The 23,618-nt window shown below is 36.0% G+C and overlaps 1 long non-coding RNA gene across 1 annotated transcript; it reads left to right on the top strand.

Annotated features, from left to right (window-relative positions):
• The first annotated feature begins 10,557 nt into the window (after positions 1-10,557).
• LOC128948349 (uncharacterized) lies at positions 10,558-12,411 on the top strand. Its single transcript, XR_008484116.1, has 3 exons — positions 10,558-10,627; positions 12,058-12,172; positions 12,325-12,411. It is a non-coding gene; the product is annotated as an uncharacterized LOC128948349 (long non-coding RNA).
• Positions 12,412-23,618: the final 11,207 nt, after the last annotated feature.

Here is a 23,618-nt window from a genome sequence, read left to right as displayed (position 1 = left end):
AGTGGAACTGGAACACTTCCGTTTGTTGCTGAGATGGCAGAAATCCTTCAGTCACTTAGAGAGGTCATGCTCCTTTGATAGCAGAAAGGGTCTGTGCTGAAAACTGCACAGAAGTTTTGCCACGTGTGGAGGGATTTTTAAGAGGCTTTGAGGTGAACTACCCGTCTGAGGACAGTTAATGGTACTGAGGTTAGGGTTACTGCTTGTACAGGATCCAAAGTCATTGGTCAATGCTTCCTTAATTCTTCTGAAGCTTCTCCTCATTGTTGTGATCTCCTTGTGTGAAAAAAAGGAAGCATAGATCTGTAATCTGTGTAAAAAGTAAATATCTGTCATTAAATACTCAACAAGTATTACAATAAAACAATTTTTTTTGCTTTTAGTCTTTTGTCAAGCTTCCCGTTGTATACTAACCTACTTACTATTTAAATAGATATTTAAATAGATTTTGCCAATCCACCCAAATAAATTCCAATGTCTCAGTGAGCCATGAAGCAGAAAAGGATATTCATCAAGATGGTATATGGAAAATAAGCATAAGTGTAATATCAAATCAAGACAAGAAATAAGTGAAAATTTTGGTGAATATTTGCTTACAATGCATAATAAATAAGTATAATCAAATTATTTGCAATCAAAGAAAAAATATTAGGAACTTCTGCAAGTTTGTATCACCAAAACATCATTCTGATAAATGCTTAATAGAGATACTTCCATTAATGATAAAATCAGTCCATCTTGCAATAATTGTATTTTTGTATTTTAAACCCTATGTTTGTTTAGCAATTTTAGCAATTCTGTGTAACCAGAAACTAAGAATAGGTGTATTTTAAACATGCTATGCATACGCAAAGCAAGTTTCTCATTGATTTTTAAAGACACTGCTGGAAATACTGTAAGATGCAGCAATGCTGTAATTTTTTTTCCAACACTGTCACACTGTATTTCAGACATCACTGAAATTGTTACTGGTGTTTTGATGGGAAGAAGGATGCAGTTTGCCTACCTTTGTGCACTTAGGTACAGCCTTATGTGTATCAGTTGATTTGGAAAGCTGAGTGGCTTGTAGGTTCCTGGTCAAATTCAAGTGTTGGCAACACAGTCAGATGAAGAGTACCTGCAGTCTTTAGGATTAGTTATCCAGGTGCAGTTGTTAGATGTGACTAAATATATTCTGGTTTTGAAGAGTGGTTTCTGAATTCTTGTTCCTTTAACAAGTGGTGCCATACAAAGTATTTTGGTAGGAGAGGCTGGCATGAAGTTAATGTTCAAATTTTGGCTGATAGCTGCACTGAATATTTGTGATTGTGATTTTAGATATGGTAGTTTGTGAAGGTCTTGTGGAAGTTACTGTCTAAACAGTCTAGTAACATGCTCGTTGTAGAAATTCTGGGGTCCCAAGCTTCTTTCTGCTTGCTAAAAGTTGCAAATCTTGAAAAGATGTGTGAGTTAATGCATCATTCTGGACAAATACACTTGTGACTTCTGTAGAGATGATGTGTCATACCATTTGCCTCTTTTCTGTTTTTCCTCTTTTTCCACCAAAATTGTGATAAAGCTTTAAGGCGTCTCAGAAACCTATTCTATTACTGGATCTTGTGATACATAGCAATGTTCTAGGTGTTTCTGTTAAACTCTTAGTTCTTAACTTCTTAACATCTTTTATTGATTACTTTTTGTAAATATTTAGAAGTGTATCAACTGAACTAATGTGAAGCTTTTAAGTATGACAGAGGACAAGGACGTTGAAGTTCTGCAAATGATATCCTCGGTAATTTGTTCTTTAGATGGAGATGGTGCTGTCAATAAAGGATGGTTGGAAAATATTTTTAGAGCGTTAGTGTTCATTGTGAGTTTTTGTCTGCAGATAGTCTCTAAAAACCATTTGACCAGAAGATATGGGCTCCTGTGTATTTCTGAAATATACAATTTTTTGATTTTAACTCTAAGAAATGCTTAGAAATAATTTCTACCTTTATTTTTAATTTCAGCTGCTTTTCTAGAGACTTTTGGATTCCTCTTTGTTGGTGTCCAAATATATTATATATGTTTGTGTTGTGACATTAGGGAAGCTTATGAGATTATGATTAGAGATGACTGTTCTCATCCTGCCCTGCTACCATGAGTGCTTAGTCCCAGGTCCTCACTAAGACATCCTCACTAACACATCCTTGAATGTGTTTCTGGGTTGTCTCATGAATGTTATCAAATTGAGTTGTGTACATCTTCAGTACTTTCTTGGAAAAGGGCACCATGCTGGGCTGAAAAAGACATGGCAGTGAAACCTGAACTTCTTACCAACAGAAGATACCATGTTATCTCTTACATGCAAGCTGTCATTGTGTTGAGAACTGTCCTGACAGTGGATTGGAAAAGTTTATTTGATTAGCATTCTTATGAGGTACGTACAATTACTCTTATATCCTTCTGGCAAGGTCTCCACTTAATCCTTTTATATTTTAGTTTTCATATCTGCTACTTCTATTAATTACCTTAATATTACGTAGTTGTATGAATAGTTGAGAGAGATGATACAAAAGACAGTTCTTGGCTTGAAAATCTGGGATTTGAGAATGAAATCGTTTCCCTTAAATGAGTACTGTCATTTCATCCATTTGTTGATGTAAGAGATTTCTCTCAATTTGGACTGATAAATCTTCATTAAGTGGGCTAATTAACTGATAAATGCATGTCTTTCAGATGATAATTTGGTAAATAGCATGGGATATTCAGTTAATCTGTGCAAAATTAGAGAAGGCTACAGCCTTCTCAGTGTTTGGGTGTGGCTCTTAGCTTCATTTTTTCAGATTCCTGGACAAGTTTTTGTAAAGCAGCTGCTGGATCAATTTGAAATACTTTAAAAGCTATATTGCCTTGCCTTTTGCCATGTTGGGTAGCTAAGTGTATAACTATGAAGGAGAACACTGAAAATCACATTATCAAATTTCTTTATGTTTAACTAATACAGTTCAGGCTCTCCTTTAGAGGTTTGCATTGGCAGTACAGTTGTAGTAGTCAGAAAAAATACTTCTTGGATGTGGAAGGTGACTCCATGGATGTTATGTCTCTGTTATCCTTTGGCTGCATCACTAAGGCCTGCAGCCATTTATTCTCATTATTCTCATGTGCTGTCTGCTTGGATTGGTTATGGTCAGAGGATGCAGAATTTTAAGGGTACAGAAGTTGCATATTGTAGGGAACAACTGTTTGTGTTGGAAAGGTTTGGATTCCAAGAGGTTAAATGTCTTTTCTGAAGATACTGTAGTCTTGGCTTCACTGTTCTACCTTTGTCATGTTGGAGAGTGTTCTATTCCTTCAGTTTTAAAAGTCACCACCAGGAGGACCAGAGGAATCAGGCCAATGACTCTGTCCTTACAGCACGTTATTTCTCCTTCACTTACCGCCTCAGGCCTCTTCATGTGACTGCTAGCTGTGGTGGTGCGCATACTAAGTTAAATATTTACTCTTTGAACACCTTTTCTAAGGCAGATAGTAAATCCAGAGGCAAAATCTATGTTGACTTCACGTTGAGTGTTTTAGTTGGCTCAGTAGGCAGGTAAGACTTGCTCTGTGTGTAGATCAAGTAGCAGTAAAACTTTTGAGCTTTTGTGCTCATATGTGAAAGAGAAAAGAAACAGAGACCTGTTTGAAATGTAAGCTGCTGAGGAGTTATCTATGCTTTGAGGTTTGTTTTTGTTTTGAGGTTTGTTGGGGTTTTTTTGGTTTATGAAGAAAACCTGTGACTGGAGCTGGTGCATAAACTGAACCATGCTTCTTGATTCAGACTTAAAGGTTAAAGATACCACAGTTCATTCATGCTTTCATGTGTCATACCTGTAAAGTGCTCTGCTGAAAGCTTCTTGGGCATGTGACATTGTCTCAAACTCCTTTAGCATATATAAATCTCATGTCATAAACATCTACCAGCAGATTGAGAGCTATTAACTTTATTTATCATTAAACATAGGTGGTGCTCCAGACTGATCCTCCACTTACAAGGAGGGCATTTTTCTTGTTTGTACAGGCAGCTTTTTTTGCATCTGTATCATTCCATGGGTTTAAGGATTGATATCCTGCTGTGTGCAAAACAGGCTAAACTCAGGGGTTTTGTTTTTCTTAATTTAACTTATTGCCTGTTAATACAAACTTCTGATGATTGATTGTGGGGGAAATTAATCACTTAGAGAAGTGATGCATTTCCTTCCCGTTTTCCAAACTCATCTTCTGTCATACACCATTCTTTTCCCATTCCTAGTTTAATTTATCCTTGTTTTCCCAACGCACATCTCATGGTCAATCCCAATTCCTTTAGGCAACAGGTGGTGTGAGACATCAGGGCATGTGCAGGACTTTATTCTGCTGCTCGTGCTGTTTTCCTGCTATGATGAATTGCCATAGGTCTCAGCTCCATGGGAGTAGGAGGACAGAGAGAGGAGATTCTGTGCCCTGATGTGGGGTCCTCCATGGGCCTCAGCACCTTTGGGACCCTCCCTGCTCTGGTATAGAGAACATCCTTTCAGTGGGTCTGTCCTGGGCAATGTCTCCTGATGCATCTCCTCTGTTGCTTCTCTTTTGTCTCTTCTATGTCTTCCCTGACAAGTTAGAGCAGAAGCACCATGTGCCCTTCTGGTGGCAATCTGGGGGAGGAGTGAGTTATTTCCATGGATTTGAGAGCTATCTGCGACTGGCTGTGGCTGTCTCAGAGCAATTGATTGTCTCTTCTCACACTGGTCACCCCTGCAGCTCTCCGACATCAAAGCCCGGCAGCGTACGCTCAGCGCGCTTCCAAGTGTGCTTTAGCAACTCATTTGGTTTTCAGTCAACAGCTATGGTTGTTTTCCCAGAATATTAAAATTTTGGGTTGTTGACATAATCTATACTTTTTAGGCTTTTGGTGTAATTTTTCTCTTCTCTATGCACGTAACAGTTCATCTTTGTACTATTTTAACTCTTGCATTTGCATGTAGTGATAATATGTAACCAACAGTTTAGGGATCCTTGCCTTTTCACATGTCTGCCTTTTCTAGCTTGTGGATTTTTTTGAAGTTTGTATCTGTTTTTTCCCCTACATCTCTTCTTTTCTATACAAAAAGATAAAAGCTTTCACTTAGTTGTTTGAACACATTAACTTCCAAACATGCTTTCACTGTGAATGTGCAGAGGCATTTCTGAGCATAGTGATTGTACTCTTGAAGATTTTGGTGACAGTGAAAGCTTCATCATGGTTGTGTGTCTGGATTATCATAGAATAACTCACAGATTTATCATATGAATGTGTTTCTGGGTTGTCTCATGAATGTTATCAAATTGAGTTGTGTACATCTTCAGTACTTTCTTGGAAAAGGGCACCATGCTGGGCTGAAAAAGACATGGCAGTGAAACCTGAACTTCTTACTTCAACAGAAGATACCATGTTATCTCTTACATGCACAAATCTTACTGAGAAATTAAACATTTGACCAAACGCTGTCTGTTAGAACTGAATGAAAATTGCCAACTGTACAAGTAAATTGCCCAGTAGGTTCACTTGAATTCAGGAATCACCAGCAGCTTCTCGTTCTGGAAATCAGGTCCACATACTGGCACAGCAGTGCAGCTGCTTCACTGCTACCTGGCATAGTGGGAAGAGACAGGGACTAGGATAACCAAGAATGTAGGAGAGAGGGAGGGAGGGAGTAAAACAAGTAAGTCTGATACAAAAGTGAAGCATTCAAACTGAGTAATCCCCAAAGTTTACAAAGGATATGGCCTGACAAACTGTGGCATGGACAAGAAAAACAGTAATCTGCAGTCCAGACTGCCAAACTTGGTGTGTGTACCTGCCTACCTAGTAGTTTGTGAAGTGGAAAGGACCTGCTGCCAGTGGACGCTGAAATGCTGGGTTCACCCAGGAAATTAAAGCATAGCCTGCCAGGCTGTTTGGGTTGGTTTAACTGAGGCTCTCCCGTGGAATGGGGGGAGGACCAGAAGGATGAGGCTGCCCCTGCTTCCATAGCAGGCTGCTGCCTTGTACCTGCACTAGCTGATCCTAACTTCTTGCTGCCTTAAAGTAAATATTGCACTCTTCATAAGGGTGTGAGAGCAGAATAGCCTTTGGGAGAGTGAGAAAACAAGGAAGCTGTAGTTATAGCTGGAGCTTGTTTGTGCTTTCAAATGTAAAACTCAGCAGTTACTCTGTATTAACCACTGACCTCAAATGGCACTGTAGAATGTTAGCTTTCTAAAATCCATATATTTTAATGCTTAGTTTTCTTGCTCTGAGCAGTTTTATAGTTTTTCCTGTACAGATTTGCTGTGTGGAAATTTGTGTAATGTGAGAGGTAAAATTGAAGTGATCTGAATTCAGAGGAGTTAAAAAGTATTACTCCAGGTTCTTAAGTCTGAATATCAGTCTCTGTCATCTGCATTAGTTTCACTTGCACCAAGTACTGTGAGAAGTTCACCATTTTTTTCTAATTTTGCTGATGGATAATAACTGTAACTTTAATGTGGTCACAGGGAGAAAGTAACTGAAATATGGAAAGTAGGCTCTTAATGAAACCATAAGTAGGGTTTAAAAGTATTTTCATGAGTCTGAGTAATAGGGATGGAAAGAGAGATGTGGGAAATGATGAGGGCAAGCTGCTGCAGAGAATGCTGGAGCTTCCTTCAGGGCAGAATCTGGCTGGAAGTGCATAAAGTACTTGTCTGAATTGTCACTGCAAGACTGACTGGGTTGATGGAGTTTGATGAGACCAGGGTTGATTTTACTTGAGTTTCAAACATTGGAAAGGCAGGAGAAGGTACAGATATTTATTTTATTATTTTGGGAGAGATTAGTGTTGATCATCAGGATGTAAAAATGAAAGTAAAAGCAGAACATTTAAATGCATGTAGAAAGCAGGATAAAAAGTCTAAAGCTACAGTAAACACATTCAGAAGAAGGCATCAAAGTGGCAAAGATTGTTTAGGTTCAGAAAAATAAACTTCAGTGTTTTAACAGTAAAGAATTTTTTCTGAAAGAAATTTATTTTTTTAGATGTATGATATAATTGAAGAACAAAGACTTTAATATCCAATGTTAAGAAATATTAGGTTGGTTTGGTGTCTCAGGAGTGCAGTCAAATATGGGACACCATCTAGATCAAAACTGTTGTTGTAATTTCACAGTCTTGTTCCTCTGCCCTCAAGTGGGTTATCTATAAGACAGTTCTTCCTCCTTAAAATTCCTGTTGCTCACTAGAGCATATTTTTATTTTATGCAGTTAAAAGAGCATACCCTAGTATGAACAGGTTTGGTTAAATTGAGAAAACAAACGATCCTAAATTCCACTGTGTTCTAAGAGATTATGTGATTACTCATCAATAGCTTGTGACAAAGTAAATGGACTTTGCCTTTTTTTGTTTTAATGTATCTGAATAGTTTTTGGACTACTTAGTTATCATAACTAAATAACCTTCAATTTTTGTAGGCATTTGGCATACCTTCTGATGAAACCTTTGTTATCACCACAACAAATAGGAAGGAAATCACAGAAGATAACTTCAGTAAGTATCTTAGATGACAAAATAATTACAGTTATTTCTTATATTGATCATAAAGGTCACATGATAACTGTTTGTGCTCTATGATGTACAGTAATTAACTGAAAGTACAAATCCTGTAATAGTCTGCCAAGAATTGTTTCAAATTCAGTTTCACAAACATGATTTTGATGAGTTTGTATGATAACAGTTATACTAAGTATCTTCTGTCACAAAGTCTGTAAATGATAGGAAAAAATTATATATATATATATATATATAGCTGTCACTTGAGAAAACTTGCATTCTAAAGCTTGGAAATGTGAAAAGATATTAATTTAAATGTTGTTGTTAAATGCTGAACAGGCAACGCTTAGGACAATACACAGATTACCTGGGGCTAACCCCGTACTTGTTTTGAGAGCAGAAGTTGCCTGATGCAGTGCTCTTCAGAATAATCTTGTGCATGTCATTCAGACAGGTCAGCATTTGTGTTATCAAGTTTTTGTCTCCTGTACTAAACTGTAGACTTTGTGTTTGAATTTAATGAACAGTTTTTGTGTGAGCTACTATAGAATGTTTTGTGCCCTCCCATCTGGGGTGCTACAGGGCTTAATTTACCAAAAAGAGCAAGTATTTCTTTAAAAAGATGCTGCTTTAATCAGTTTTTTTTTAAGTGGTGCATGAAATATGTAATCGCCATTTTGTATTGTTTTATTGAATAAATTACTTTCTGTTCATGGCTTCTTTGAAAATTCTGTCTGTGGCTGTGTTTACCTTCTAAGTACTATGTAGTTCACAGGTACGGCAGGTTCAAAATTTCACAGAAAAAAATTCAAAAAATATCAAGACTCAAGCATGATACCATTCCTGTTGTTTTAAAACAATGAAAAAATGTTTATAAATAGCAGCTGTTATTTTTAAGGACCAGTCTTTCCCCTTTCCTCTCTGTGCACATCATTTGTTCCATGCCCCAGCAAAGGCACTATTTTGGTTCGGGTTTGGTGGTACTGTTGAGTCAGTGGTACATCCATCCCTGTGCACAGGAATTGCTGTGTAAGCCCACTGAGAGCAGACATTCTGTGGAGATCTGTGATTGCACTTTATTCCTGCCAGCAGCCAGTAGTGGACCTGTGGCTTTCCAATACGGAGAAACTGGAAAGGCCAAGCTGGGCCTCATCTGTAGCAACCACACCCTGGTGGAATTTGATTAAATAGGAAAGTGTAAAGTATTGTAAGGACTCTAAACCTTAAGAAAAGACCTTTCAGTTGTTAAAGGATGTTAAAGGGTGCAGTTCATGGGACACCGGGGAGCACCCTTGGTGATAAAGAAGAGTGCTTGCAGTTGCTTAAATGACTTTTCAGAGCACAAGAACTATTGATTTCTATGTGGAAGAAATCGGGTGTAGAAGGCAGGAGAATAGCATGGCAGAGTAAAGACCTCCTGGTCAAACTGAAACACAAGAGAGAATTGCACAGCTGGTGGAAGCAAGCGATAGAATAATAGCAAGCTAGACAATAATGTAGCAATAATAGCTAGCAAGCAAGCTAGAGGATAATACAGGGCTGTTGCCTGGGAATATACAGATGAGATCAGGAACCCTAAGGCACAGCTGGAGCAAATTTGGCAAGGGATGGGAGGAGGGATGATATGGGTTTTACAGATACATTAGAAAAGGATGACAAAAAAAGTTGCACCCTAAATAAATGAAATGTGAGGTGAGGAGGTCTAGGGGCAGCTGACATGGGGAAGACTGAAGTACTAAACCAATACCTAACCAATTCTGAATGTTGATGAAGGGCCATTGTTCTTTGCTATGGAATAGTAAATATGGATCACATAACAGATGCACAACTATTCTGCAATGAAGAAAGTTGCAAAAAAGTGCAGAACGGTTTTTGTATTTCGATAACCCCTTGAGGGAAAATGCCATGTGCTTCAGTGTTGCTGTGTTGCACTGATACTCAAGGGCTTTCTTTTACATGTCTGAAGTGTGGGGCCAGTGTAAATTGCACTGTAGCATTCTGAAGAACTCTGCAAATTGTAGGCAATAAGGTTTCCTTTTTAAAGAGACCGACTGGAAATGTCTGTTCACTAAAGCTGGTCAGTCAGATTGAGTTAATCTGAATTTGATGTATTTTTTTCAGATTAAATGCAATTTTCCAGTAAACATAGGTAGTTTTACTTTAATTAGGTAAGTGCTCCAAACATTAATGGTTAGAAACAACAAATCTCTGCAAACAGTTTGCCTGACTATTTCTGCAGTGTATTGCAATATGGATCTGACAGAAATTTGGTTGTATTTACCATTCACTGAAATCCTTCAACCATTTCTACAATTTTCTTTGTTTTCTATAAAAAATTAACACTGCAGTTTTAAATGTTTCACAAAATTTCAATTCAATTTTCTTCAGTTAATTCATTCTTCCTTCAATATTTTAACAAGTCAGAGTCTATTTTTATGTACTTTTGACTCACATATGCATCATAAAAATTGATTTCTAATCATGAAAGGGACAAATCTGTCTTTTGTTAAGGAGATGGTTAGTTTATCATTGTTCTTTCTAATAATTGTGATATTGCCATTAAGAGATATGAGAGACTTAGTGATAAAACAAATCATAAAGTACATGTAGAAAAGCTGTTTAATTTTTTTAAACAAGATGTTATGTGATTTTGATTGTTCTGACTGTGCTTAGGTCTTGTCTGTGTTTAGGCAATGTGTTTTCCTAATTGTTGAAAGAAACTACTATAAGTGGGTGTCTGTTTCCTGAGCACTAATAGGGTTTTTTTGTCAATTTTTTTAGCATTTGCCCTTGCTGAATTGATTGACAATTCTCTATCAGCTACCTGTCAAAATACTGGCATTCGGAGTATACAGATAAAATTGGTAAGATAAAAATACTTCAGTGTTTTCAGACATAGTTTGCATTATCCTTTCTTTTCCCTGTTGCTCCTTGTTGATTTGTGCTGTGTGTTTTTCTCCCAACAGCTGTTTGATGATTCCCAAGGAAAACCAGCTGTTGCTGTGATTGATAATGGAAGTGGAATGGCTTCTAAACAGCTTAACAACTGGGCTGTATATAGATTGTCAAAGTTTACAAGACAAGGTGACTCTGAAAGGTTAGCAAGTTCTATATATTTCTACAACAATTAGCAAGCTCTGCAAAGGTCCATAAAATATGTTCTTAAGGCATAGCTGTATACCAACACTCAGCTAAACCCTGTCATTTTATGATTACCTAAATAGACCCATACTTTTTTAAAGTAGGCAATAGAGAAGCGTTATGACACAAAACTGGTCTTCTATTCTTGTGACACACTGAATACTTTTTTGGTTTTGGGACCTTTTCTAAACTGTCTTTTGCTTGCCTGCATACAGTTTGGGACGTGCTATGTCCTGCAAGGGGTTTTTGTACCATGTTCATCTCTTACCTGAAAACCTTTCAGTGGTGCATTAAAGGATACATTCAATATTTAAGCTACTGCAAAACAGGTGGTTTTAGTTCAAATTTTCTTTTTTTAGTTTAAATTTTAATTCTGTATAATGTATTATAAATTATACCTGGAGATGTCTATTTTTTGATGCAGGCTACACAAAATTCATGTTTTGCATTTAAAGAAGAAAGTGGAGGTTGTGTGGTGCCAGGCTTAATCCTAGTGTATAAAATTCCACAAAATCAGTTATGTACAGTTTTTGAGCTTTGGTCACATTTTAATACCTTAAGCCTAGGATTGTAAATGTGAAGATGATAATTACAGTCTCAGTCATAACTAATTTGTCATATGAGCAGATAGTGTAAAAAGTAATACAGCTGTGGGAAGTGATAATATAGCTGGGGGAATTGAAAACATCTCCAAATAGAAAGTGAATGTCTTTTAAGCATTTGGAGATAAGTGCATAAAAAGTGATTCTGGGTCACTTGTAAAGAAACTCAATGTTTTTGAAATTGCTGCAGGCAACTTTAGTAAATTTAGTATTCCTAAAATGCAGATTTAAACTGTAGATTACTACCACTTAATTGAAACAGAGGTCTAAATTATCTACACCTTATTTTCATTTGGGACTGCTGTGATTTAAAAATAAACATTTTCCTAAACTAGATAAGGCTGTTCAAGGTGACTTAGAAGGCATGGAATTTCACTACTGATAGCATATGTTATCTCTCCAAGTCTCCATTTAATAGTTGGTTGGCATTATTTTCCACTTTGACTCAAAAGTATTTTTATGAAAGGATGCTGTCAGAAAAATGAGGCTTGCTTTTTAAGCCATTTTTATTTAGTAAGATTTGGTTTGTGAGAAGGGGGCAGAAATGTTTTATAAGATGAGTTGGGAAAATACTTACTCTGTCATTATCCTTTTAAAAAGAGTACATCAAGAATTTCAGGCACATATGTTTTAAGCTTGCAGTTTTAAAATGTATAAAGTGAAGAATTTTTTACCAAAATGCCAGGAGGAAGAATTTAGTAGAAGCTTTAGATCAAAAGTATCTTTGGGTTTTTTTAATTACTTTTGTCTTGAAAAAATTTATTAAAGACACTCTTATTCTCAGTGATCACTCAGGATATGTACGCCCTCTGCCAGTGCCTCGTAGTTTAAATAGTGATATCTCGTATTTTGGAGTTGGAGGCAAGCAAGCAGTGTTCTTCGTGGGACAGTCTGCCAGAGTAAGTCAATGTCTGACTTTAATTTTATTTTAGAATGTTGGCACACAATCAGATTGTTACTTCCTAATTTTTAATCACAGCATTAAAGTATTTTATTATGTTAATTTTAAGTCTTATTTTGATTTTAAATGCTGTTTCTTTAATAAAATCAGATGATAAGCAAACCTGCAGCATCTCAGGATGTTCATGAACTTGTCCTTTCTAAAGAGGATTTTGAAAAGAAGGAGAAAAACAAAGAAGCAATATATACTGGATTCATTCAAAACAGAAAGGTAAATAGCCTTAAGATTCTCACATTTATAATTGAAAGCCTTTCCCAGGTTAATGTGATTTAACTGTGTAATATTCCTGTAATACTTATCTGGAGATATCTTCTCCTTAGTGAATCATTTGCACCCTGTAGTGTTGTAAAAGGAAAGACATTTTATGCCTTATTTTTTATGTGATGCTTTTTCCTCTTTTCAGTTAAGGTTAAATGACAGAAATGCTTTACAGTTTTGCATGTCAGGTTAAGAAAAATACTTTAAAATACTTTTCTAAGCACAGCAATTTTTTTTGTTGTGTATGAAACAAAAATGAATTTTCTCTGAAGCAGTAAGGAATGAATTAGGGAACCAAATTGTACTTGTTTAGAAATATGTATGACTGACCTGTATACGGGAAAGAAGTCCAGCCAGACCAACAAAACCGATTGATTTTATAAGTATTCATACATGTTGTAAAATAAATGAACTGTTTAGCTGAAAGCTAAACTCAACAGTCCTGATGCTTTTCATGAAGAAAAAGAGCCTAAGTAAAAAATCTGTAAGATAAGGAGGAAGATTGAAAAGAACTGGATTTTGGACATTTTTGGGCAAGGAGGGAGAGGCCAAGATGTAGCTAAGGGTGCAGATGGGAGGGAAAATGGTGGTGCGTATGACAAGGTAGTCAGACCTTGAGCCCATATCTTGTGGGTTATATCAGTCTTCTTGGTGTTTCATATGGATGAGAAAGGAACAGTAGGTAAATAAGGTTTTTATTGTGCCAGTTCTGGGTCAGTGAGTTGCAAAAAAAAATGAATTGCCAGTTTTGGTTTTATTCTCTCTACAATATCAGACTCAAAAAATAGAAACTGAAAATAAAAGCTTACAAAATCTGCTTCATTGTAAAGGGTACAAATGCTTTCCCTCCCTGCTTGATACTAAAGAGCAAGGTTGGATGATACAAAGTAGAAGACAAACTAAGGCACGCCTAAGTCGGAAGAAAGTAGCTGAATGAGATGCATAGGTACTGCTAAAGAGTTCAAGAAGCTGGCGCAATCAACTGTTTGAAATGTTGTGGTAATAATATAAAATCATATTTTATATTAAATTAACAGTTAAATTGACAGTGTTAAAATGCAAGTAAAATTCTATTTAGAGTTAAAAAGATAACTTGTAACTATCCAAGAGGGAGGAGATGATGTGAAAAGTAATAGAAGTGAGGTATGAAGATAATAGAGGTTTCCCTAAAAGATTCCTAAAACCCAGATTTAGGAATATTTTTTGCAAATCATTGAAATACCTAGGCCAGTTCATTATATTGGTGTGAAATAAAATGTGTGAATGCATCTCGCTAAAGACTTGAAAAATGATCTGCACTGCACATACATCAGCAAGAGAATACTGTGGCAGAAGTAGAAATTGTAAATGGATTACTAGTGTGAGAAGAATAATTGAGCCTTTGAGCCATTCAGTTGGTGAAGGAAGTTACTTTTGCAAAGAAATTAAGGTGTAATTAATGTGAAGCAAAAAGAACTTTAGAACAAGGCCATAACACTAAAGAGAAGCGATATTAATGGTATCCCTGCTGGTCATCTTTGCTTGATGGGTAGTAGTCACCTCTCTTCACTGCAGTCATTTCTCTGGACCATTGAATATTGCAAATAAGTAAATAGTTATTTTCTAGTTGAGATAGATGCTAGGAATGTAGGGGAAGGTGCCATGGTAGTTTGTAATCTGTAGTGGGAAGGCAGCCAGATAATTTGGCAGTGATATTTTGGAGGCTCTTTTGGTCTCTAAATTTCTTCCATGATGTACAAAGTGGCACTTGTTCAGCATAAGTGTGCAGCTTCTAGGTTTGTCAGATCACATGGGGATGAGGACCAAGCAGCTCTGGCTTTTCTTCATTATTGCCAATCCCATCACTAGCATAGAATAGTCCAGGCTATGCTGTGGGCGGGAAAAAGAGATGTAGTCTTCTTTGACAAAAAGTCTCAAAAATTGTTTAATTATCATTTTAGCTAAGGAGAGCTCTTTGATTCCCTGGGGAAAGTAAGTCTTGATAGAACACCCTTAACTATTTCACCTAACTGATTGGGTAGGACATGTCTCCTTTCATGCCTTAGTGATGTGGGGTTTGTCTGCTTTCCTGCAAAATAAGGCAGGAAATGCAGTAGCTGCATTTACTACAACATATCTTCTCAGTTGTAGCAATTGTTTGCATTCACTAGAAAGATCTTAATCTTTGTCTTAAAAATAGGGGTTTTTTCTGGATGTACCAAATGTAAGGCATTACTCACTGGTCCAGTGTGAAGCATGGCATCAACCACTGTGTCTTCCTGCACTTTAGAAAACTGTCAAAAGAGCAAAGTGCATCCATTCAGGAAAAGACAGTCAGTAGTTTCTGGAATGGGGAATCTCTCTTTCTGTTAGGCTACTTGACATTTCATCTGGAATTGAGGATTCACCTTTTTTTCTTTTACAACAAAACTGTTTCTTCTTCTTATAGAGTTTCTGCTATAGAAAGTAGCCTATCCCTTTAAAAGCCAATAACTTTTTTTGGCTTTGTTTTCTTAAAGAGGCCTTAATGTCTTGCCCTCTTAATGCTTCCACTTGATGGATGAGAACATGAATATTACACAGTGCTACATTCAGTGTGATTAAATGCATTTTTAGACGGCACACTTTAGGTGCTGTGATGAAAGTGAGTTGAAAATTAACTGGATTAGTGATGTCACATCCTCAGCTTGTTGACTTTAATTTGGAAACCTTTATTTTAAGCTTTAATCCTTTGTGATACTTAGCATCATGTGTTCTGTATTACTTTTCTCTTATGTTTTTTAATCCCTTTCAAGTTGATGGGAGTTTGGAAATTCAATTTTCATCCCTGCTCTTATTATTTTACTTTTTTTGTAGCCATCTGATTCTACTCACGTCACAAGTGATGATGAAAGATTTCTTCATAATCTAATATTAGAAGAAAGGGATAAAGAGAGTTTCACAGCAGTTGTCATTACAGGTGTACAACCAGATCACATGCAGTACTTGAAAAACTACTTTCATCTTTGGACAAGGCAGCTGGCGTAAGTTGGTGATTTAAAAGATTTCATTTAAAAGTGGGCTACTAACAAAGTCAAGTAATTATGAACTGCTTCTTTTTTGTGCTTTGACATTGGCCTTATTCTTTTTAAGGCCGTTGATACTTCAATTAGCCTCCCTATCTAACCAATTTTACAGTAATGAACACAACTGAATGAGGCACCCCCAACCAAAGATGTGACTTGATGATTAATACATAATCCACTGTAATTTTTGCATACATATCCACTGTAATTTTTAGTAGCCGATTAATTTAATGGTGTATTACTAATGTAAAAAATTGTTTATCTAATTACTAAGAACTTCATCAGTTACTTTGCTCACAGCCATGCTCCTAACCTTGCTCACAGACTTGCTCCTAATTTACACTTTTAGGGGATCTTTTGGTTGGTTGACTTTTTAAACAACAACAAAAGAAGGTACTGCTCTTCATCCCAGTTTAAGAGGGAGAAGGATATATGACACTATCTGCTCTGTACTGTAATAATGTCATCAGTGGGCCTGCAGAACCTGGAGATACCAGAGAATAGTTTGGGCTTACCTGTTATGATGATCCATCTGTGAATGTAAACTGAAATACAAAGGCCTAGACCAGTTTTGAAATCTGGCAAACTACACAACTTTGTTTTCAAACTATGATTTCATTTTTTTGATGCCTATAATCTGATAATAATAGATGTACTTAAAAAGAGGATTAATATAAGAATTAGGTAATATCTTACTATGTGAAATATCATTCAGTGTTGCACATAAAAACTTGTTACTGAAGCCATTTTTAACCTCATGAAAATATAGGGTACATGACTTGCAGAGGATAATTTACATCCCTCATTAGCTTCTGGGTGCTCATGCAGTGAACACACACACTTTACTGTGTGTTAGTTCTTTCCAACCATCTCTTGAAGTGAAAGAGCTGCCTCTGTTTGAGATGGAACCCAGGTGCAATTATTCAGATATATGCCCTGTAGCTGTTACAGTAAAACCACTCATTTAGCCTTCCAGTGCTGCACAGTCCTGTGTCACTGTTTCAGCTGTAATGGCCCTTTCCCCCCGAACACTTCCCCATTTCCTTCTGCCATGCCTTTTGCCACACATGCAGGATACCAGTTTGGTTCCGCTTTCATGCGCTGCAGCACAAGCCCTCATTATTTTGGATGCTTTGAAGTGGAGATGAACCCCTAAAATAACAATGTCTTAAGGCCAGGAGACTGCCTTTTGAAGTCTGGAAGAAATGCACACAAAATACTAAGCAATTTGGACATACTATAAAATCCTGAGCAATGAGACCAGGAAGAGCCTTCTTCTGGGAAGCAGGATTTCTCTTTGGGGAACATCTAGTGCAGTGGAGGTCAAAGGCAAGCAGCTATAAACTTGCAGGTGCATTTGACTTAAGTCGTGCATTCAGTCCCCTTGACTAGTACAATCTCATTTTTCTCCAGACCATCCCCCAGAGCTTTAAGGATTCAGTCTTTGAAGTTGAAAGAATTAGCTAGCTGAAAAGTTGAAGTAAATGGAGTTGAGTTCCTCAGTTTTCTCAAATTGAATTTCTTTATGAAATTATTTAATCTATTTAACCACATATATTTTTTGAAATTTGTTAAATGAGGAAAAATGCCAATGAGAAAGCAATGTTTACAACTGAAAAACTATTTCTATTATGCAGATCACGTCCATGACTCCTACCTCTATTCAAATTTATGTAAATAATGTAAAGATAGTGATTGTTTGTTACATATTTCTGTTACTATTAGATGATTGATATAAAACTGATAGCAGAGACAAAGTGTGGAAAGATTTGTGACTCTAATTCTTATTTCCAGACTGCAGAACAATTTACAGTAGTTTTTTTTTAGTTAACCCTTTGATGTAAAGGATCTGTAGCCATGTAACAATTGTATATTTTTTTCACTTATTCATTTTTTTTCAAATTTGTTTCCAATTATTTTACCCAAAAATTGGTCCTAGTGTGATTGTGCATGACAGAGATGAGAAGAATGAAAAGGAGTCACTCCCTTTAGTAAACCTTTTGTACCAGATATATGTTGTCAAGGAGTTGATTTATTATAGTGCAACAAACCAGTTATATTTTAATAAAAATAAAAGCTTATTTAGATTTTTTAAATTATAACGTGCAATTTTTAAATTTCACTTGCTGTTTTGGTTTTTTTTCTGAAATGTATTTCAGGCATATCTATCGCTATTATATCCATGGACCAAAAGGAAATGAAGCTAATGCTGTAACAAAAGAAACAAGCCCTTTCAACAACATCAATATTCAGGTAAGAGATTTTATACATGTTAGTCAAAAGTCCTCTTTGATGCCAACTTATTTTATATTGTGCCTGTTTCTCTGTAATCATGCATTTTAAAATATGGCATTCAAGATGTGTATGTAGTTTAATTTTTTGAGGTAATTCTGTTTAGCATTGCAGTGTAGGAACTAACTCCTTTGCTAACAGTCAGTTGTCAAAGTGCTTATTACTGTAAGTGTTTTCCTCTAAGGAAAATCAACTTATTTTTCTTTTTTCCAGATTTCAATGTTTGAAAAGGGAAAAGTACCAAAGATTGTCAATCTGAGGGAGATCAAAGATGACATGCAGACATTGTATATAAACACTGCAGCAGATAGTTTTGAGTTCGAGGCACATATTGAAGAAGAAGGTATAGTTGAAGGCATCATCCGATACCATCCCTTCCTTTATGATAAAGAAACATACCCTGATGATCCGTGTTTTCCATCAAGTAAGTGAAATGTTTTGCTGCTTGTCAGTCCTATCATAGACAGTCCTACTACTCTAAATATTTTAATGAAATAAAAACCAGAACAACTTTAGGTTGAAGTGTAAATATTACCATATTACCTGATTTAGGTTGTGACAGAACAGAAAAGTTCACATTCTTTTGAATGAACAGATGTGAATTTTCCGTTGTGGAAACTCATTCCTGTAAACTTGATCTTTGGCATACCACCATCTGATTCCAAATTATAAACTCTTATGGCATGTACTCCAGTTGAAACTTTGCACTTTCTTGATTGCATCTTTGCTCCAACAAAGAAATAAAATATGAGCAGTTGATTCAAGAGATTTCAAGAGATACAGATTCAAGAGATTATAGTATCGAAATACTGCGAAGGACAACATATAGTCTGAAGTCTTTAGTTTAAAATTTGTTTTACTCAGTTGTGAGTTTTTAAATGCTGGGGGTTTTAAAATTCCTTGTGCCTTTTTTTTTTGACAAAACAAATATTGAGTTAATTGGGACAAGATTTCATGATACTAGAAGAACATCAGTTGAAACAAAGGAAAAAGTAACACTCAAAATTTTAAAATTTCTAATTTGGTAATATTTAACTTCCATTTAGAATTTTTCTTTACCTTCCTTATTTTTTCTGCTTGCTATTTCTAAAACACGAAAAAAAATTTATATTGTATGTAATGAGCTTGATATAATGTGCATTGCTACTGTGCTGAATATAATAACAATAGTACTTCATTAAGATTGCTATGGGTTTTGATATTACACTAATTTTTTAAGGAAATATATTCAGGAGACTATCTTTTTTTTTTTTTTTAAACAAGGATTAAATGATGATGATGACAATGACTGTTTTTAGTAGAAAAAGGTGCCAGTATTTTAATAGTTATTAAAAAAAAAGTAAATTAAAATAAAACAATAACCTATTGCATATTCATACACCTCATCCATGATGCACAAATTCCATTCAAACACAGGATTCTGTCTGGTCATCCTCAGCTTCTTCCTCTGAATCTTAACAGAGGTGGGAAGAAGTTCATTTCTTCTGATAAATTAATCAGAATAAATTCATTTTGCTCTGAAAGATTCAGATGTCCTGGGGCTGCTATCTCAGAGTCCTTTCTTTAAAAAAAAAAAATTCCTATATAGTATAGTTTCTATTTTAACATTTTTTATAACCTCAAACTCTATTTACCACCCTACTTAAGAGAATGAATCCAGCATCACTTTCTAACACAACGCATCTAATATTAACACACATAAAATTAATTTGAATTAACACAACACACACAATATTAACACACACAATATTAATTTGAATGATTTGAATGAACACAACACACAATATTAACCACACTCTATTTACCACACTACTTAAGAGAATGAATCCAGCATCACTTTCTAACACAACGCATCTAATATTCATTTGAATATTTGCGAAAAGCCAATCATAAAATACACATTTTTCACAGGGTGCTGTGCGTGAAGAACATTTTGGGGTTAATTCCCTCATTATTTGCTCCATCCTGGGGTTAATCCCCTCCTCATTTCACCACCCCGCAGCTCGTGTTGAATTCTGATTTTCTGTGTTGTGTTCTGATTTTCGGTGTTGTATTCTGATTTTCTGTGTTGAATTCTGATTTTCCGTGTTGTGTTCTGATTTTCCGTGTTGTGTTCTGATTTTCCGTGTTGAATTCTGATTTTCCGTGTTGTGTTCTGATTTTCCGTGTTGAATTCTGATTTTCTGTGTTGTGTTCTGATTTTCCGTGTTGTGTTCTGATTTTCCGTGTTGTGTTCTGATTTTCCGTGTATTACTTTTCCTTCCATATTTTGCTATATCATGTTTTTTGAAAGCATCAGTGTTTCGCTATGTATCTTAGCATTTTCTGTGCCTTAGATTGGCTTTACAAAAAAAGGTCTTTGATGACAAAACTGGCATAAAGTTTTCATGTCTTACCCCCTATTTATCCTTCCCATGGTTTCACTGTAACACATCATTCTTTCAGTTGTACAGAAAGAAATTTTTGTACATCTGCATTATTTGGATCAGGCTCTTTCTGGACTTCTAAAAGGTACAGACCACAAGGTTCTTATTCTGGTTTTTATTCACTCTTGATTGAAATGCTGTGTTTTGTAACAGTCTTCATTACTGTTCTCTAAGTTTAGCATAATACTATTCTGTAAGTACAGTTAGTTAAGTATTATGCACTTTGAAGATTTTGAACAAAATTTTCTAAACGTATGTATCACTTTAGTCAATTGCATTTTGAGAACATCTGATGTTAGGACTTCTTTGAACCTAACTCTGTGAATTTAAAATAGCACCTTAGTTAACAGGATTAAGTAGATCACAACAGTCAAGCATTTTCATCCTGAGTGCTTTTTACCTCACAGGACGGTATCTTGTTCTGCTTCAGGCAAAGAGTTGTCCTAAACTGTTGCCTCATTTACCAATTGAGTGAGAGATATGAATGCAAAATAAATTGGTTTTAATGTTTGCTTGCAAGACCTAAATGGAAAACGGAAATGTTGGTGCACTTCTAAGCATAGATTCACATGGTATTTGAAAAAGAAGTTGAAGAGAAGAATTACATTATCAACATAACTTTTAACATAACGACCAAAATCTAGAGTTAGTAGTTGAGAAGAGACAGAAGTTTAGGCAAACTGATTCGATTCTGTAAAGCTCAGGATATCAATGTGCTATCTGGGAGAAAATGTTGTGATTTGCTCTGTTCTCTTCAGTGGAACTACATTGTGTCATGATAAAGATCCACTGTGCATTGGGAGAAATGCTGTCATGTTTCCTGACCTATAGAATCTATCCATTTTATCTGTCAGACGAGAACTGTGGCTTCTATTATAGACAATGTCTGGGACTGAGATAGGATTTTCCAAACTGCCACATAAAAATAAAAGATATCAACTTATATAATTCCTAGGTCTTTGAGAGGTAAGGAGTTACTCAAGAAAAAGATTTGAATGTTTTAAAATAATTATTTCTATTGCTTTATATGTAAACATCTAGCTAAATGGATAAGCAAACAAGTGGCATGTATCTTAAGGAAAGCTTTTGCTCTTAATGGAAATTAACAAAAGAAACACTAAATTTACATCAGTTTACATGAATTATCAATAAAATTTGTCTGAAATTAAAAATATAGTGAATTAACATTGATGCCTTGTGAAGGCTGACCTAGAAGAGAGGCTAGACAACATTAAAGTCTTCGCTGAAGTCAATGAATTGGTATCTTATGTTGTCTCATTGGCAACAAGCTTTAATAAACAGCACCATGGTGTTTTGAATATGCTTTCAAATTTCATAACTATCTCTTACTTTGGCTTTGAATGGTAGAAATAGCACAAACTCAGCTTTTAAATCAGATATTAAGCTGATATCATTGTAAAATTTTCTTTAATTAAGAAAGTTATTATGAACTTCAGAAAATATTTGTTTGGAAAAGCTATGGCAGTACGAAATAACGTATGTTTGAATGAAAAATACTTCATTATATACTTCAATTGAGCTATTATTTAAGCTGGAGGATTTCTTGGAAAAGTATATCCTAAATCAGAAGCAAAATCTTTAGTTCATACCATTAAAGTAGAAAACATCAAAACTACCAAGCAACAGAGTGAATTTATTGGGTTGGAGTTTTTTGCTGCTTAAGAGAATGTTACAGTAGTTAAAGGACCAAAGAAAAAGATGTACCGATGAGGGAGGAAAGTCCTCTCAAAATCCTTCAGGGAGCAGAAAGGTATCTTTAACTGAGAAGCAAACCAGTTGTGCACTTTGCAGTTATTGTGAAGATCCATGTCTTCACAATAACAGATCCAGCAGACTTCTAGGCCAAGAGGCAACAGCCTAGAATGCTTTCTAAAATTGAATACTTTGAATATTATGCGTCTTCCCTTCATTTGGGCTATGTAGCTGTAGTGTACCAAGATTCCTAAATGGTCTGCTTTAATCCTGTGTAAGGATACTTTCTTCAATTTATGTTAACCTCTAGATGCCACTGATATTTTCCCATGTATTGGAATATACTTTTTTCATATACTGCATTAATATTTCCTTCCTTCCTTTTATTCTTGTGGGAGAATGGATTGTAGTGATGGTAGTACACGTAAAATCATTACCAGATTTTAAGAATATAAACAGGTATTTGAAAGTGGTGTATCTTTGGGGCAGGGACTGCCTCTAATTGAATGTTTATAAAGTGCCTAATATAATCAAGCCAGGAGCTGGTTGGCTGCTATGTGGTGATGTGGTGGCTGCAGACCTTTTGGGCACAGTGTTCATGTAATGATAGACTTTTCAATTATCAGAGAAGGAAGGAGATAGGTCAGCAGACCTGCAGCCTTAGACTTACAGAGGGCAGACTTTGGCCTGTTCAGGAGTACATTTGACAGATCCATCTTTGGGATCTTTCTAAGCTGGGCTAATGAAGGCCCACTTACAATTCCCAACAGAGTATAGTTTAATTAAATTTGTCCATTAGAGGACTCCTCCCCCTCCCTTTACATTTTAGAAATTAATTCTGCTTTCTGCCTGTTGTTCTTTTTGCATCGCAGATGCACTGAACCTTCGTAACCGACAGGTCCTCTGCACCACGCTGAAAGTCATCCAGCACCTGGTTGGTGGTGTCAGCTGAAGTGGTGGGGGAGGCCTTGGTGCCCTATTATCGGCAAATTCTCCCAGTCCTAAACATCTTTAAGCGCATGAATGGTGAGTTATGCTAACAGACACCGTGTCTTTCAACTCCTAAGGCAAAAAGGGGCTTGAGGCAGGGTTAATTAACAATGTAGTTAAGATTTATTACTGTATATAAACTCAAATCCATTTGGAGCTCTAAATAATGTAAACTCTCCCTCTTACTATTCCCTAAGGATGCACTGAAATTAACAATTTCATTTATTACTCCTTGCACATACAGTTTATTTAACACAGTACAGAAGCAGTGAAGCAGTTCTATAATCTTCCAATAATTAAATTGTAAACTTTGTAACAGTCTTTTGAATACATTAATAAATTGCAAAGCTTTTTTCCTCCCTCCAACACGTTAGTTTAGTCCAGCTGTTTTAGTCCACCTGGCTGCAAATGGTGAGGGAGAATTCCTGGGAAAAATGGGAATTACAAACTGGGAGAACTGGGAATTGTGAGAATTCAAACTGGGAATGGGGCTGGAGAGATCCTGGCTGCAAATGGTGAAAATTCCAGGGAAAAATGGGAATTCTGAACTGGGATAAATGGGAATTGTGAGAATTCAAACTGGGAATGGGGCTGGAGAGATCCTGGCTGCAAATGGTGAGAGGGAATTCCAGGGAAAAATGGGAATTGTGGGATGGGAAAT

This window comes from Melozone crissalis, unplaced genomic scaffold (genome assembly GCF_028551555.1).
Source record: "Melozone crissalis strain CALT ecotype California unplaced genomic scaffold, PUWL_Pcris_2 ptg000123l_1, whole genome shotgun sequence".
In the NCBI taxonomy this organism is placed as follows: Eukaryota; Metazoa; Chordata; class Aves; order Passeriformes; family Passerellidae; genus Melozone; species Melozone crissalis.
Note: the sequence above shows the minus strand (reverse complement) of the source record. Positions and strands in the feature narration are given on the sequence as shown.